Source organism: Zonotrichia albicollis, chromosome 2 (assembly GCF_047830755.1).
Source record: "Zonotrichia albicollis isolate bZonAlb1 chromosome 2, bZonAlb1.hap1, whole genome shotgun sequence".
In the NCBI taxonomy this organism is placed as follows: Eukaryota; Metazoa; Chordata; class Aves; order Passeriformes; family Passerellidae; genus Zonotrichia; species Zonotrichia albicollis.
Genome location: NC_133820.1, coordinates 31,211,539 through 31,228,437, shown reverse-complemented (window position 1 = coordinate 31,228,437; position 16,899 = coordinate 31,211,539). Strand labels below are relative to the sequence as shown.

At 41.1% G+C, this 16,899-nt stretch overlaps 1 protein-coding gene across 1 annotated transcript in view; it reads right to left on the bottom strand.

The window, feature by feature from the left end:
• Positions 1-16,899, bottom strand: part of ARHGAP6 (Rho GTPase activating protein 6) — a 322,422-nt gene that overhangs the window by 159,207 nt on the left and 146,316 nt on the right. The window lies entirely within an intron of this gene.

Here is a 16,899-nt window from a genome sequence, read left to right as displayed (position 1 = left end):
TAAAAGATCAAACACATTCTGAAGGAAAATTGCATTCTGCTGTGTTATATAATTAGTAGTGACTTCTGTGTGACTTGCCTGGGGAGATTATTCCATCAATGGAAGTGTTTAAAAATGTATAAACTTCCCTCAGCTAAGCATAGCCTAAGCAGAGCCCAGGCCAGGCTACGTTTCCTGAGCCCTCTTTCACCCTTATAATCATTTTTAAATGCTCTGTACAAATCTTGGTAAGGGCAGCAACCCCCCCAGTTACTCTCAGCTGTTCTCTGAGAAAGTGGCCTTATCCTAGTGCTGCATGACATAAATGGAATTCATCAGTTTCCAACCTACAATCTAGGCAAATGCTACTAGTCCATCACATTATCTCAGAACACAGGTAGCACAGTACTTTAGGGGAAAAGGAGAAGGTATTTTGAGAAAAAAAAAAATGTGTACAATATCATAAAATATATTCTGGAAAGATAAACCAGTTGAGCCAAAGTTTTTATGTGCTCTGATGCTGATGTACTGTACTCAACAAACTTCCAGTTATGGATCTTCCATGGATCTTAATCCCTATTGCAGAGGAAATAATCTTTAAGTGTTCCCATGGACAGTCAACTTGGCGTGAACAAAGAGCACAGTATCTGCATTTACCAATAAAGTCCATTTTTGCCTCTTGGGTGAACAATCTGTGCTACTCCCCTTCCTGGAAAACAAGGCAGGGTAGATACTTGAGCAGTTGCAGAGCATCTATTGGAAAGCAGCACCCAACAGAAAGAAACCTTATATAACAAACTTCAAATCATCAGAATCTCCAGGCAGGTAGGCGGGAAAAAAAAGGGTAAAAAAATAAACCCCTGAATGTCTGATTTTCTCTTCTATATTTCTACTTCTTATTTCAAGGAGATGTTTTCAGTTAGGAACTCTGCATATATCATATGCTCTGATTCCCAGTATTTGTGTGTCTGCTCTGCAGGTTTGACCACAGAAAGTAGATGAGCAAGATGGTAAGAGGTTTGCAGGATTTCTGTGCTCAAGTTCTATACCATCACCAGCTTCTTCTAACCACAGATGCAATGCAAAAGAAAATACAAAACATTGCAAAAGGATTAAAACAGAGGTGTTATTTCTAATAAATACCCCAAGGTGAAAAGAATAGAAGGAGAGCAGAACCCCCATGGTAGAGAAAGTAGGGAATAAGCAAACCAGTAAAGGGAGAGATGCAAAACTTAAAGAAAAGAGAGTAATTCATGCAAAGGGGAAAAAGCAGGAAGGTAAAGAATGCCCTAGAGGGAGAAGCCAGAGAGGGGAAGGACTAAAGGTGAAATTTCGCAGGTCAGACTTGTTTGGCCTAGAAACTTATTGCCACTGAAAAGGAGAGTCTGCCTCCCATTAACCCTCTTCATCCCCCTCTCCCAGCCACACACTGTCACCACCTCCCTTCCCTCTGCCTCCGTGCTTCTCACAAACCAATACAGCAAATGAAGCACACACGTTTCTTTCCATTTAGCAGACTGAATCAGCCCTCTGAGGGAGGAGATGACTGCCAGAGCTGGCACTAAAGAAATCTGGAGATTGTCTAGTTGGGAGTAGCATACTGGGGGCAGATGAAGAGCATGCATGGAAGTGCTCTGCAATAATAACAGGTTGTTACATTAGTACAGCTAAGATTAAAAACAAAGAATACATGATAAGGAAACTGCAGTTGAACTTTTTATGATGACAAGGAAGAAGTTGTGAGCAAAAACCTACAGACTGGGGGGTATCAACACAGAAAAACACATGATACTAGATCTGGCTTTATTCTGTACACATAATATAAAAAAAAAACAGGGAGAAAAGATTCCTGTGTCTACCTCGGATCAGAATTTAAAACTAATTGCTGACTAGCAATTAGTGTTTTCAAAGATCAGATCTCAACAAAAGCTTTCTGGATTTTGAACACAAGCTACTGTGGCTGTGATTAGAAAGCTCCCTTACACAGTATTTATGGTGGCCAAGGAGTTTCTGATTTCAAACTGCTCAGGGTTTGGAGCCCACCCTGGTCTGCAGTGAAGAGAAACCCACTGAGCTGTACTACTCAGCTGCCTGCAATCATCTACACCTCTCTTAAGCCACTTAGCAGCCAAGATTTACAGACAGATCTTTCTGGCCATTCTGATTACATTTTACCCTTTCACATTCCACCCTTATTCACTTATGATGCATTTATGATTCCTCCCAGCTGTTCTTTCCAAATTTTCTTCCTCCTTCATTTACCGGATAATGTGTGCCTAAGGAATGCATGCAGCTCACTTTGGGAAGTGTAAACCTCCCAGGTCAGTTTCTCTTAAGAGAGGACACAAAGCATCACAGTTAGCTTCCTGTATGTTCATTCCAGGACAACTCAATCAATTCATGCTTTCCATGATTCCCATTGTGGCTGTTCCTTACACAGCTTTCAGGAGCTGTAATGTGGGCTTTACACCTGCAAACAGATCTTATTAAAATTGTCAGTCCTCTCCTGTGTATCATTTGTCATTGACAACAGAAAAGAAGAATTAACAGTTTCAGCTAAAATTTAGTTGCTTACAACACAGCATCTGGGAAATGAGTAGGTAATGGAATCTTACCTACCTGATCATTAGTGAAGCCAAGTTTTGTTTTTCCAATATTACTGTAGGAACTGAGTGCTTTCTCAACAGTAACTGCTAACAAACAAAGGAAAATTGCTATACAGTTTCAGACAGCACACAATTATGAAACCGGAGAGAAGAGACTTCTCTACTTCTCTGCCATGAACTTCACCTGGAGCTCGTGACTCAAGGTGTCTGATGTCTCATCAGATGAAGCAGGAAAAAGTTTCCAAATGCATCCTCTTTTGGGAGGACAGCCAGCATGGTCCTTACTGCAGTAAAGGATTTGTCTAACCTGAATGTAAACATCTACAATCCCCATCTCAGCTTACCACCCTATGCTTCCCACTTCTACAGGAAGAAGCCCATATATCTGCTGTGTATGTATGTCACTGCAAGTAGACATCTAAAGTAGGACACAGAAATTGAAGTGCTACTTCAGAGGAGGTCCATGACAATGAGGTCAGAGCCTGCCCTTCAGGCATCTGCAGTTAAGTGAGGAGAAGCCCACCTGGGAGACCAGCTATTAAAGTTCACCTCACTTTCAGTAAAGTCCTTAACTGTCTCAGTGCCTTGGTTCTTTGCATTCAGAAAAGCAGGGGCTACCATACAGGTGAAAACACAATCAATATCTTCAGGTGAAAAAGCCTGAAGCAAGCATGAAGGTCTTTTTTCACCTGACCTTTCCAATAGTACATGAATGCAGTTTCCATACAGAGGTAACTCCACATCTGGAAAAAACTTGCCTCTGTGGCTGCTGAACCAGAGCCAAGAGTGATACTGGCAGTACATTGCTTCCTTGAGGAATTAGCACTTTTCTTATCCTGGCCAAATGTTCATTCGGTTGCTACAACTAATGGTTTAAGTCTATTTCCCAAGAAGAAGAGAGAGAAAAGATGACAGACAAGTATATGAAATGCATAAAACTCTATAAACAAAACCTAGAAACTAAGGAATCAGAATTTAGGGATAATACATTACAAAAATATTTTATTCAGAACCTTTTTTCTTTTATTTATTTGCTACCTATCAAAATATGTTGATAACTTCTCACCAGTTTGTAACAGAACTTAGGGAAATAGTACTTAATGCCCATGAAAAATGAAGTGCCACCTCACTCCTGGAGATGCTTCTTTACAATAACCATGCAAATCTTCTTAGACAGAAAGAAATCCTATTTGGAAAGAACTTGATCACTGTAATTTCCTCGATGTCTGAAAGCTCTTTATATGAGATCTAATACATGAAAAGAGTGTGACCCTGTTACTGCTCTCAAGGAGTTGCTCATACTGGTGAAGAAGTGAGTGGGAGGCTGGTGCAAAGCAACCTGAATGCAAACACTCATCTGTGCTTGCAGCAGGTGGTGCAAGGAAGAGGAATTGCACCTTGTGCACACCCTGGAACGCTCCTGCACGGCCAATGCCAAGGAGCCCTCGAGGGCAAACCAGACTCCAGATTATAAACTAAAGCTGCAAAATGTGCTGTGCAGAGGGGCAGGAGGAGCAGCTTTTCTCAAGAATGTGATCAGTACATATCTAGAGGAGGACCCTAGACTCTTCTCCATGCCCTCTGCCTGTGGTCACTCAGCCAGAGCTGCTGCTGCCTGATGGAGCATAAGCTGGGAAGGAGCAGCAGCAACAAATGTAGCCTTAGGGAAAGGTGAGAATCCAGACAACATGGCCCGGGGGCAAAACCAGCTGTTCTGGTAAGCACTTGATACAAGAAATGGAGAACCCATGGAGCAATCCCAAGGGAAACCTTTCCCGTAATGTGAAAGATGTTAGCAAACATCCAGGAGTTTGTTAGCACTGGTGTGCTACCAGAACCTCACACAGGATAAATCACTACACTTCTTAATTTATAAGTCCCTATATATATGCATACTGTATAACTGACACTTGGTCAGTGATGTCCTACATGTGTTAGTGCATATTACTGCACTGTGAGTTATCAGCAGCACGGCAAAGAAATTTAATCTAAAATTCTTTTGGTTTAGAAAAAGGTTAAATTAATTTGTATCCCTTACATGTGCACAATGGTCTCTGTTTCCAGCATCAGTGAAAATTCACTAGAATATCTTTAAAATAAAACTGCAAACCACTAACTTGTAGGTCAAAAAAGGTTCCCTAAAACACAGCATAAAATATTTTTTCAACAAAAATTAGCATTAACCTCATGGGTCACTAGAATTCATTTGGGTTTTAAAGGTGCAAAAGAAAATACCAGTTATCCTGTCACAGTTTTCTCACCTTAGAGGCTGTAGTTTAAATAAATGTAACCATTCACAGTTTCATGTAAAGATGAATGACTGAGTTTCAGGCCTAATTTTTTTTTAATGTTTGTTTTTCCTTGCTGACACGGACCAAGATAAAAATAAGGGGAAGAATGCCAGAGTTGGGGGAGGGGTGGGGGGAAATAAGGGGGGAAAAAAAAGAAATGTAACTTCCAGGTTAAGAGTATAAAACAGCTTAGGAGACTTAGGCATGCAAGCCAAAATCTCAGTGAAGTCTCATCTCTGTAAATCATACATATCTGGGAAAATAACAATTCACTGGAAGATTTTTCTAGTTCCTGAGAGTGGGTAGATCTCCATGTATTTCCTTCCTTGTTTATCTCCTTGCAACTCACCTTCACTGTAAAGTAAAACTGGGCTGTGCTCTCACTAGCAATTATTCTTCTCCCTTAAATGCTTCCAAGAACTGAAGAAGGAGAAAAACACAATTTTCTTTCATTACATATGACTTTTACAGAAATTGCAGCTATATAAGAAAAGTTTTTAAACCACTAACTTGAAACAAGTCACTCACAGATACATGATCTGGTTGCTCAGATTAGAAAGAAGAATGCTTATCAACAACAGACAGAAGCATGGGCTCCTATCTAAATTTACCATCTAAATATTTGACAAGAATTTAGGAGGAGGAAGGGCTCTTTCACAAACCAAAAGTTTATTCAAAATTGTTTCATGAATAGTATGGGATTGTTAAAATCCATTTAGTCTGCGGAGTAATAACTACACAATAAACCTCCCAAGAAGTAACGTGACTACTGTACATTTTGATTTAATGTTGTAATTCATAAACCAGTTTTGCAGTGTAAAAGTAATTACTTCAAGACTGGAACAAGACCAAGCCTCTTGTGACCCACAATAATAATATTCATAATGTTAACAAACCTCTTCAAATGAAGTCATTGTTTAATTGTTTAATACATTTCAGGCTATATGTGAAGTGGTTACAAACATCATGTTTTTGTAGTTGTCAATAATTTGGGGATCATGTAAACAGATGGACATTGTGTTCTTCTGGATTTCAACTGTAAATTAAGAGTCAGGGTATTATTATTCATAGTATTCACTGAGGCTGGTTGAAAAGCTAGTGTTCCAGCTGAGAAGGAACTTTGCTTTTCAAAATTTGACTTTCATCTGATTGAGTCTAAAGCCAACATTTTCAAAGGTTTTGTGAACTATTAATTCCTTTTTTTTTTTTTAATTTTTTTTTTTTTGGAGCCAGATAAAGACAAATCATGAAGCAGTCTGCTGGTTAGCAATGAGCCTGACAAAAATTCCTCTTTTCTCTGAGCCCTGGCAGAGCACTCATGCAAACTGCCCTTGGAGTGACAGTCCCTGGGAGGCATCCCAGTGCATCTCTGCTCCAGGGCAGGGAGCCTGGGAAGCCAGAAAGGCAGGCAGAGAATTACTATGGAATTAGGATTTGCCACAGTGCTGTGAAGGCCTGAGGCCTTGGCACTGACAAGCTGCAGGGCTGTGCCATCTCTGGCGGTGCAGAGCCCTGGCAGGCAGCCTGTCCTGTAGCTGGGAGGCCTCTGCAGAGCAGCTCTGCCAGCCAGCCCACACTGGTATTGGAACTGAGAATTTTCAGGATCACTGGGCCTGGCCTTGGATCGCTCTATGGATGTTACCAAAGATATACACTCTTGAATCAGTCCCAGGCCTTGGGCTGTGTGACAGCCCAGGAGGATTTTTTCTCAGTCATAAACCCAGAGTGCCCATGCAGCCTGCTTGTAAATCAGGGATAGTTCTCCTGGATTGATTAGAAGTGAATTCAAGGAGTTGCAAATGAAATATTTGAAAGCCAATAAATCAGTTTTTCCCACTATAGTAAATTTCTACTCATTAGCGTGATTAATGGCTTTTGAAATGTTTCTTCTTTTGTATTTATAAAACGGAATCATATCCAATAACCTCACACACTGAGTTCCTTATGAGGTATTTTGAACTTGTATATCTGACTGTCCACTGAATTAGCTATGAGCATCTTTACAGAGTGCTGTAGCAATTTACATTCACTGTTTGGTTTTACTCTGAAGAACATGAATGGTTACAATTTCACTGTATGGAGTCTGAGGGTTTCAAGCAGTGATGAGTTTTATTTAAGCATCATTTTCCCTGGCCATAAGTTTATTGTTATTTTCACCTTGAGGCTGCAAAAGCATCAAAGCATATTTGTTTTTTAGTAAGAAACTTCAGTCACCTAATGATTCAGGCATAAAAGTTCCTCTGACCTGTCATGACAAGTGAGAAAAAATATGAGGGAACAGACTTCAGTACTCAAAGGGAAGATGGAGAAATGCAGGATGTTAAACACTCTCGATGACTCTTACCCTAAGTCTAAAAACATTGTAAAGAAGTTAGGAAAACAACAACAACAACAACAACCAAGTCCAAGTGTTCCAGGTGCATCTTCAGATTGTTCCCATCAGTGTCTATGCATGGGTTATGCATCTTGGTCCCCATTTGGTCCTACTTTATACAGACAGTAGAGTTGAAAGGGTTCGGGACATGGCAGTCTGAAGCAGATGCTTTGTTTGAATGTGCTCAACACATTTCCAGACCCAGATGAGTGCACTGACTGTATGTGCCCACCTGGAGAAGCTGCCATTGCAGACACATGCATTACAGAACCCTAGAACAAGCTGTGCTACCCAAAGGTAGGAATGACAGTAGAGTTGAAAGGGTTCGGGACATGGCAGTCTGAAGCAGATGCTTTGTTTGAATGTGCTCAACACATTTCCAGACCCAGATGAGTGCACTGACTGTATGTGCCCACCTGGAGAAGCTGCCATTGCAGACACATGCATTACAGAACCCTAGAACAAGCTGTGCTACCCAAAGGTAGGAATGACTGTGTTAAAGACCTTTGGTCCAACTGCCTGGATAGCCTGTTTCAATAGTCATGTGTTTCTAGAATCCAAACCAATGCAAGCTGGAGCTTGGGGAAGGGATCTGCAAGAAGCCCTTTCTTACATGTCCAGGCAAAATTGATTCATACCTTACCCAACAAGACCCATGGACTAACTTGGTACTCAGCAGTGCACAAAAACACAGCCCAGTAAACATAAAGCAAAAGGTCCATTTATTGTACTTTTGTTCTCCCTGCAGCAGTCATGACAGCTGTACTACATGTGACTGCATGTAAATGTGGCATGTCACTCTCACAAATGAGTCTACATTCCAAAAGAGCTGAGTTTAACTGAAGAGTTATAGTATGTTAGTGCTCAAACTGCTTCCCAGTTGTTTTCAGAAAAAAGGTTAAATCACCCAGCACTTGGGCGTCTGGTTCTTCCTGTTACCTGGAAACTGGAGCTCTGAGTGCAAGCACTGTAGAAAAAGTGATTTAAAAAGCAACGGGAACATGAAAGCACCATTCATATAAGACATGCACCATCATCCAAGCAGTTTCTCCGACTGCAGAGCTGTATTGTTTTAATCTGCAGGACCCTTTACTTGATGGAAGTATACTGAACTCCTCATAGCTTGGGTGCAATTATTCCAGCGTACCCCATACTGTGGCTATTCCCTTTGCAGGAGTGGGAGGAAGGTGAAGGCAAAGCGCAATCCACAGCCTTCCAGATCTGGGGATCCAGAGGTGCTATAGTCCCAGTGCTGCTGAGCAAGGACTCTTATGCTAATCTGGGAGGGGAAGATCCCCCTGGGCAAAACAGCTTGGGAAAGGCTGGGTTGTATAAAAATGTTGGCCATTCTCAGGCAATTGTTTTGTAAAAAGGTAAGCTATGAATTGAAAGCACTGAAGCTGTTGCTAAAGATTCTCCCACCAGTCTGCTCTCCTTTGGCAGTAAGGACGCCCAGTTCCTTTGTAGTTAAATTCTTCTCAAGTGACTTGTATTGCTTTAACTGTCCTGGTAAGACTCGAAAAAATGTAAGTATGGAAAAGGCCTTGGAAAGACTCACTGCAGTTTTACACTAACTTGATAATAGTGGTGATTTCAATGAAGCCAGCATAGGGAAAAGCAGGAATAATGCAGCAGGGAAAAAGAGCCGTGCTGGAGCTGTGCTCTTTATTCTCCCTTTTTGTCCTGTTCCCTTGATTAAACAGTCGAGGAGAAATCTTGGAAGTGATCCTGTACATGATTTGTGCTCCTAAGCAGAGCCAGAATGCAGCGAGCCAAGCGCCAGGCTGAATATCCAAACTTTTGCTGTTTATATTGAGGCACATATTCACTGGGTGCTGGAGTTTGAGACCACTGCTCCCCACACACCAGCTGGGAGGTATCAGAGTCCATGTGCATTATCCACCCATTCACCCCCAATTAGAAAAAGTGTCCACAAGATGCTGAGAACATCAAAGTGTTTAGGAAAAGGAATTCATGCACACAGGACAAAGAATTTAGGCTGTTTACAACTTTCCGCTCTCTGATGTTTATTACAACCCCCGCTATAAAATCTGTCTCCATCTGCAGTACCTTGTAGTGAGAGAGTTAATGAAAACCCAAGCCACATTCCAAGGATGGCAATTCAGAATGAGAGCGACCTCAGCATTGTTTTGCTAAGATCTCAAATTGCCAATACTGCAAAATGAAGTAATGCTCTCTGTCAACATGTAGTATGCTCTGTAAATGGGATTGCCTGTTCATCTGTCAGTAAAACATGCAGAAAAGCACTATTTGATTGGCCTGAGAGAAGCTGACTGCTTGCTTTGACTTCTTCCTTAAGATTTACTTGAAGCGTGAAACTGCTGAAAATCTCCAGTGAGTAAAAAAGACAAAAATATATTAAAATTAATTAAAATCATTTGCAAATAGACCTCACTTTATGTAGTTGGTCTTGAGTTAGCATTTCTTTATCAGAAGAATTGAATCCAAACTTAACTAAAGCACTGAATGTTGAAAGTTAATTTCCATGGACTTCAGTATTAACTTATAAAACTTACATCTTTTTACAAACAGAATATTACTTCAATAGTTAACTCAGAAACCTCAGACAGTTTTAATAAATTTATAGACAGCTTCCAGATCGAATTTTGCTGATCCAGGCTTCTTAGGCAGAGTTTATGGAGCCAGACTTGTCATATGAGCTATTTCTATAAGCCTCAGGTAAATATACACAGGGTTTGTGTTGTTACAGAAAGTGGTTTTTTCTCTTCTAAAAAATTTAAGTTAATCTTAAGCAAAAACAAAAGTTCATTCAGTACATTTTGTATTTGTTATTTTTGACCCATTTTGGGAAGTATTTCCCTTTCACAGATCTGCACTGTCCCTGCTTCTGTCCAACTCATTTAACTCTTTCATTTTACCACTCTGTTTCACAGACTGCTGGTCTGGTCTGTGAGTTAGAAACAGCCAGATGGCACAGCTGGAGAAAAGGAAAGGTTTTTCAAGCATTTCCTTCTCCTTCCCACCCAGCAGCTCTCATGTGCTCCCTTTCCTACCTGTCTGCTTTAACTCAAGTTTCATAGAAAAGTTTGGCCTGTAATGCAAAACCAATTTAGAAGTGTAAGTTATTACTCATGTAGCTGAAGTCTTGACATGGATGCAATTACAGGGATCAAATGGATATGTTTTATTTCCATTGCAATTCAAAACTGCTATGGCCATCTAAAGCAGCTTTATTGGAATATCACTCTGTAATAACAGGGTTCTCCACTTTACATAATTTGGAATTTGTAAACTCCATAGCCAAAGCTGTGCCTCTTAAGATTTCACTTTAATGTTCATTCAATGGAGTGTCATGTAAAAGATTACCCATAAAACCCAGAATTAGAGTCAAAAGTATACCAAAGTACTCAGAGACAGGATGTCAGGATCAAAGGATCTGTAGCTTTCCTTTTAGGTAATACATGGGCCTGCAAGCAAGATGGGAAAACGTTTCATCTATAACATCTCTCCATCCACCATTGGTACTAAGCTGAAATTTGCAAAGCAATGCAGTTTGTTTTTTTCTACTAAAGTATGATATAGCATATAGGCAAAGGATTGTTAAGTCTTGCTATGACAAAATGTGATGAAAGGTAGCATTAACAGATAAAGAATGAAGAAACTGATATTGCAATACAACAGGGATGACCAAAATTCTTGCCCCTTAGCTGAAAATGGATACTTTAATGTGATCAACGCCTGAGCTTGAGGGCCTGCTGGAGCAGTTCTCAGAGATGAACACATGATGGCCAGAAGTTCCCACTGCTCCTGTCTGAGACACCACTAAATTTCTGAAACTGGGAACCCAGTCAGCCCAGCAAGGTATTAATTGTCCAAGCAATTACTGTCGGCTCAGCTCTACTCACAGCCAAGGATACAGATCAGTCACTGTGCAGCACAAGTTCACTGCTGCCTCATGATGGAATTACAGCCCTTGAAATGCCCTGTGAGGACTGGAGAGACTGGCTATAACCCATGGAAACTCCAAACAAAACAAGAGCAATGTTCACATGACAGAGACCCAGGCACACTGTCCAAAATGAAAAAAGGTAGATTGTCACTTTTTGTTGGTTCTTATGAGAAGGCAGGCAGCAGTATTTTGCTGATGATGGTGTTTAGGCTCATGTTGTTCTACAGAACACTCCAACAAAAGAGATGAGACAACAAAGCCACGTCTGAAAATCACCCATGACAGACTCTCCTGCTCCCTCTGTACTGTCTGCTCCCAGCTGTACAGCTGTACCAGCACAAAAAGTTCTTATTGTGATCCTGGGTAAATTAGTGTGCTCACAGAAATTACTGATCCCATGGGTTCACAGAGAGAAAAAACTGTATGCTGCTCCTTATTTAATTTTAAGTAAAAGCATGTTGGCTTACTTAAATGGTCCACACTGAAGATTTTACTGATTTCTTGCTTGAACCATAAACATCAAGCTTGCATCCATCCTGGTCAGTTGGTAGCTCTGAGACCCACCAGCACAGTACAGTGATGAACAGATGGTTGCAGTGATCTGTTCCATCAGCCTAGAGGGACCCAGAAGACAATGCTTGTATATGTCTGCCTACCATCTGGATTATTCCAACAAATGGGATAATTTTTAGACTGCTGTGGTTGCCCTGCTGATGTGTGAATGAATGCTCTCAGTATTGTGTTACTTCACTTCAAAAACATTGTGAAACATTCACATTCATACACATCTCCCTCTTACTCTTCATTTAATCACAGGCTGCTGACAATGGCTGTAATTCAAGGTAGCAGCTAACTACTCACATAGCTTTGAGTATGTCTCTACCAAAGACTGTTCATACTTTAAAAATTCTAAATCTGACTTGGTTATTTTTTGCCTTTGATTGTTTATAAAGCATTAGAGCAGTGTGGTGAATCTCACAGTGACCCCTGGAAATTTTAACTATGGGATTCACATGGAAAATTGCTTCTATACGAAAGGCAGAGGAAACTACACACAGGTTGTGATATCTGCTATACCAAAGCTTGATCTCCTACCTCTGGTATGATCTCAGATCCAGCTAAGGGTCTCAGATGGAGAGGCCAACTCTCAGGCACTGTACTTGAACTGGACAGAAAGCCACACAGGAAAGTTTCACTATTGCACCCTGTTGTGACCTTTTATCAGTCCCTCCACATTCACCTACAGTGTACCATCCAAGGAGCAGAGTGTTTCACCTTGGACTCTGAAGTGTGTTATTCAGCCAGAGGTGCAGCACAAAAAATGCTGCAGGGGGTGCCAGCCCATGAACCATGGTGCCCACTTGATGGAGGCTAAAAAGAGCGTGGCAGTTCTGCTGCTCGAGGGCTGGCATGACACACAGACCTACACTCTCCCTTGTTTTGGTGGGAATCCAACCAAAACAAGTGCAGGGCAACTCTCAGCTGAGGGGAGGAGAGTTCACTGTGCCTGCAGTGAACTGAAGCCACCCATGTGCCTCAGCCTTGCTGCAGCTGGACCATAGCATTCCTTTGGAACTCATGCATTTCTCAGAGGCTTTTCTGTTTGTTTTCTTAACAAAGCTTTGCAGACTTTTTAAGTGAGCGAAGGGAAACTCAGATATTCCCCTCCCTCAGTTTTAAAAAATCAGTCTCAATTTTTTAAATAGATATAGGAAAAAAATCTCTGTTAGAATCTCTCAACCCTTTAAGGTCTGAACTTCATGGCTTTTTTTAGCTGACTCAGGAACTTTAAATGTTTTAACTATCACATTTATTTTCAGTTGAATATTACTAAATGAGCAATTCCATTATGGCAAAATTGATATTATTGTAATTGAACAATATGAGATATATCCAAAGGAAAAGAAATTAAGTGAATCACTCTTCTTTTGATTTAATTCGGAACTTAAATCCAAATACCTAAGTGAACTTGACAGCATCTGTCACTTTGTCTGCAAGTAAATTCTTATTTCTTCCCTCCAGCATTGGAACATAAAGGTGCTGCCAATATGTGGATAAGCAGTGTGCATTACACAAAACAGCAGTACATTCATGCCTTGTGTTGTAATGGAAACTCTCAATTTAAGATCTGAAGAGCAATAATAGAGAGAAGGAAAACTTGGAGCTACAATTTTTATCATAGCTGGTAGGATTTCTTTCCCCAAGTGAGGTCGTGGAAACAGACTGGAGAACTACATTTACAACACTCCTCCTTGTCAAGCACAATAGTACTGAAGTGTTGTTCTGGAGGTGACTGAACTATGTTTCACTCAAACTCAGCTGGCTGTTGTGCCCATGTCACTGAGGGTGGAATTTGTCTTAATGGACTGCAAAAAACCAAAGAAGTTTCTCACTTAATGAGAAAGCCCTGAAAAGGTTTGGTATCTGTGCAGAAGGTTAAACAAACAGCCCTACACCTTTCAAACATTGAGACTCTGTGCAGACTCATGAAGGGGGTGGATTGCCACTGGAGGAGTGACCCTGCATTCCTCTACTCTTCCCATGTCCATCCACTCCAGGTTAGTGTGTTTGTGGCAAGGCTGCCACTCTGAAGGGAAATTAATAGTCTTGTGGTGGATTAACTGTCTGACACATCAATTCCCCCTGAGGTCACTCAACTGCTGTAGTGTTGCAGGGGAAGTGGGAGGAATGGATGATTTCAGGTAGCTTTTAACTGGAGTGATTAAATCCTTAAATTGGAGTAATTAAGCATTTGGTGCAACTGTACATTCTCTTCTCCCAAATCCTGGGTATTTAGGGCACACTACTCCAAAAAGAGATGGCATTATGTATTGATTTTTCTACCAAAGGAAAGCCTTTATCAGCACTAGAAAATAATTCAGTTGTGGAATTTACTGTAGCAACAGTGAGAACCAAGAGTAAAAATGGGTTAAGAATTTTTAAAACTCAATAAAGATGTTCCAGCCATCAGTGGCTATTAAACAACATCACCCAGATTGTTTTGTACAGAAGACCCTAAATCACTAACCACAAGGAACGGGAAAATCTAACTTTTGTCTTACACTTCTTAATTGTTCTGCTGTCTACTACACTTTCTTTAATCATCACTCCTGCCTCCCACAGGAAAGAGCATTAGGGTGTTAGGGATCCTCTCTTCACCTCCACCAGGATTCCAGTTCTTATGTTAATGTACCCACACCTCACAGGAGTCTGGCATCTCATCTGTGGAGACCCTCAGTGTTATCACTAACATTCTTGACCTGCCACTACCAAAAGTTTACAAATGCTGAACTCCTCTATAAAGAGTTGCTTGAAAAGGGGAGCCTGAAAAAGAAAGGAGAACCATGAAACCAAATGTCTTCAAAAAGAAAAATGAAGCAGGGAAAACAGTATAGCTGCAAAGTGAACTGCTTTGGGACCAAGTGATATCAGCAAAGATGATTTTTTTACTAAAAGGATAAATAAGAACAAATACTAAGAGGAAATATTTTTTTAATTTTAGATTTCAGATTTGATTTTAATTTATCATGATGTGTTAACTTAAGCTTTTGCACAAAGACTCAGGTTTGGACAGATCAAGTTTCTCTGCAGAAGGGGCCTTTAGGTCTCAGTAGACTGAAGGGGATGTAGTCAGAGATTTCAGTACTGCTGTTCACTGGTGCCCCCATTTTACAGGACATTAATTTGCCTTTCATTCTAGAAACCAGGATGCTATAAAAACAGATCTACAAATGAAAGCAAGTGCTCAAGAATACTCTTGAAGAAGGATGCTTTGATGAACTTGGAGCCAGAGGATTGGTGTGGACTCACTGGCTCATTAATGCCTGCATTAATTCATGACATTGAAACACAGTCCTTTGATGCACAGACTCATATTCAGAGAACAAGACCCTCTGCTGGATGGCTCTTCTGACTTTTATTTTCAATCTATCAGTGATGGGGAGACCTAGGCAGAGCATAGCATAATTTGACAGACACCCTGTCCAGAGGCTCAAATCCCCCGAGTTGTGTGCACAGCCAGACACTCCCCTGCCTCCTTAGGGCACAGCCACAGCAGGGCAGGCAGGTCCTGCTCCCTGCCCAGCACAGGCTCCATGCTGGGAACAGCAGGCACAGAGGGAGCAGCAGAGCTTTCACAGCTCTGCCACAGAGCTGGGCACAGCAGGCACGAGGGGGACAGGAGGAGTGGAAAGGATGGAGTCTGCAAGAAAGGATAGAGACAAAGCTGACAACTTTGGTGCCCACAGCCAAGCACACTTACTGACAGGAAAGGAGAAAGGCAGGCCTGTATTTAACAAAAAAAGCACATATTCTCTCTTGAGAAATGCTTACTGCTTTGAAAGATCAACATAAAGCAACAGCCTCAGTCCTGCTCTTCTGCAGAGGCCGCCAGCAGTGCCTGTATTCCCCCACTGTCACCACTCTCTCTGCTCCCCTCACCTCCCAAGTGCTTTGGAGGCTTGGAGAAGGCTCTCCTGGAGAGCCCCACTCATTTACTGCTGCTCAGACATGAAAAACCCATGCCTGCCTTGGCTGCTGCCATTTATTGAGCATGGACTAGGAAAGAAACCCAATTGTTTGGTATTTTTTTAACTGGACACTACTTTTAGATTATTTGGGCTTGTTGTCCAGAAGCAAAAGGGCATTTACTTAACCCACCACACTGCAGAGTTTGCAAGTCAGATAATTTGTAGTCTGCAGAAGATATGGACCTGAACTCAAGAGTGTCTGTTGCTCTTTAAAGCTATTTTTGCTGTCTAAATGCTAAGGATTCAGAACAGAAGCACAATGTGCACCACAGCTTTACTCCTTGTTTTCCACTGACATATTTTTCATATTTTTCTCCATGAGCTCAGGGCAGTGAGGCAAAGGGAAGGCAGAAAACTGCAGAAGTCTCCCTTCTCTGCAAGGAAAACAGTTTTGAAGAACCATAGGGGATGGAGACTGCTCTCCTGACAAACATTTCAGAGCTGCAAGGAAGAAAGGAGCTCCTGGTTGGCCTCTTTCCTCTTGCTGCCACTGCTTTAACATCACTATCACCCTCAACATCTCTGCAGCAGGGGACAGTGGAAGCTCAGAGTTTGAGGTGCTCTGCCCTCTTGGATGCCTGATCATGGATGTGCTCTCCACTTCACCAAGGTTTAGCACCATTTACAGCCACATCTTGTTCACAAAATCAAAGCCACACTGGGAGGTGACTGGAAAAACCTTTACCTTTACAAAAACATTTTGCTTCTGTTTCAGCATATAATGTAAATTATCAGTAGAAAATCTAAACATTTAGTAATTTGTTTTTAATTTGAGAGAATCTATTGACAAAAAGTTGTTTTTTCAGTATGATGAGCACTTTTTGAGGTTACATTATGTTTTATTGAAGTCCAGCTTTTCTGCAGAAAATCAAGTTTCCTTATAATCACTCTAAGAACTAAGCTGGTTTTCAGCACATCAAACTCCATGGGATATACAAATCCTTCCTTTTTTGTTCTTCAACCAGTCTTACATATTTTCCCAAATACATTGTTTTGTTTGACTCACCTTTTCTCTGCTGGCGTATTTCTTTGGTCACCTGCAGTAATTATTTTCTTTCTGTTACTACTTTTAAAAATACCAACATTTTGGTTTAAAGTAATTTAATAGTGCTCATGGCTCTCCTCTTAGACTGTGTATTTTCAGCTCTACCTGCCTTCTCATGAAAGGTGGCCTTAAGCCTAATTTTTC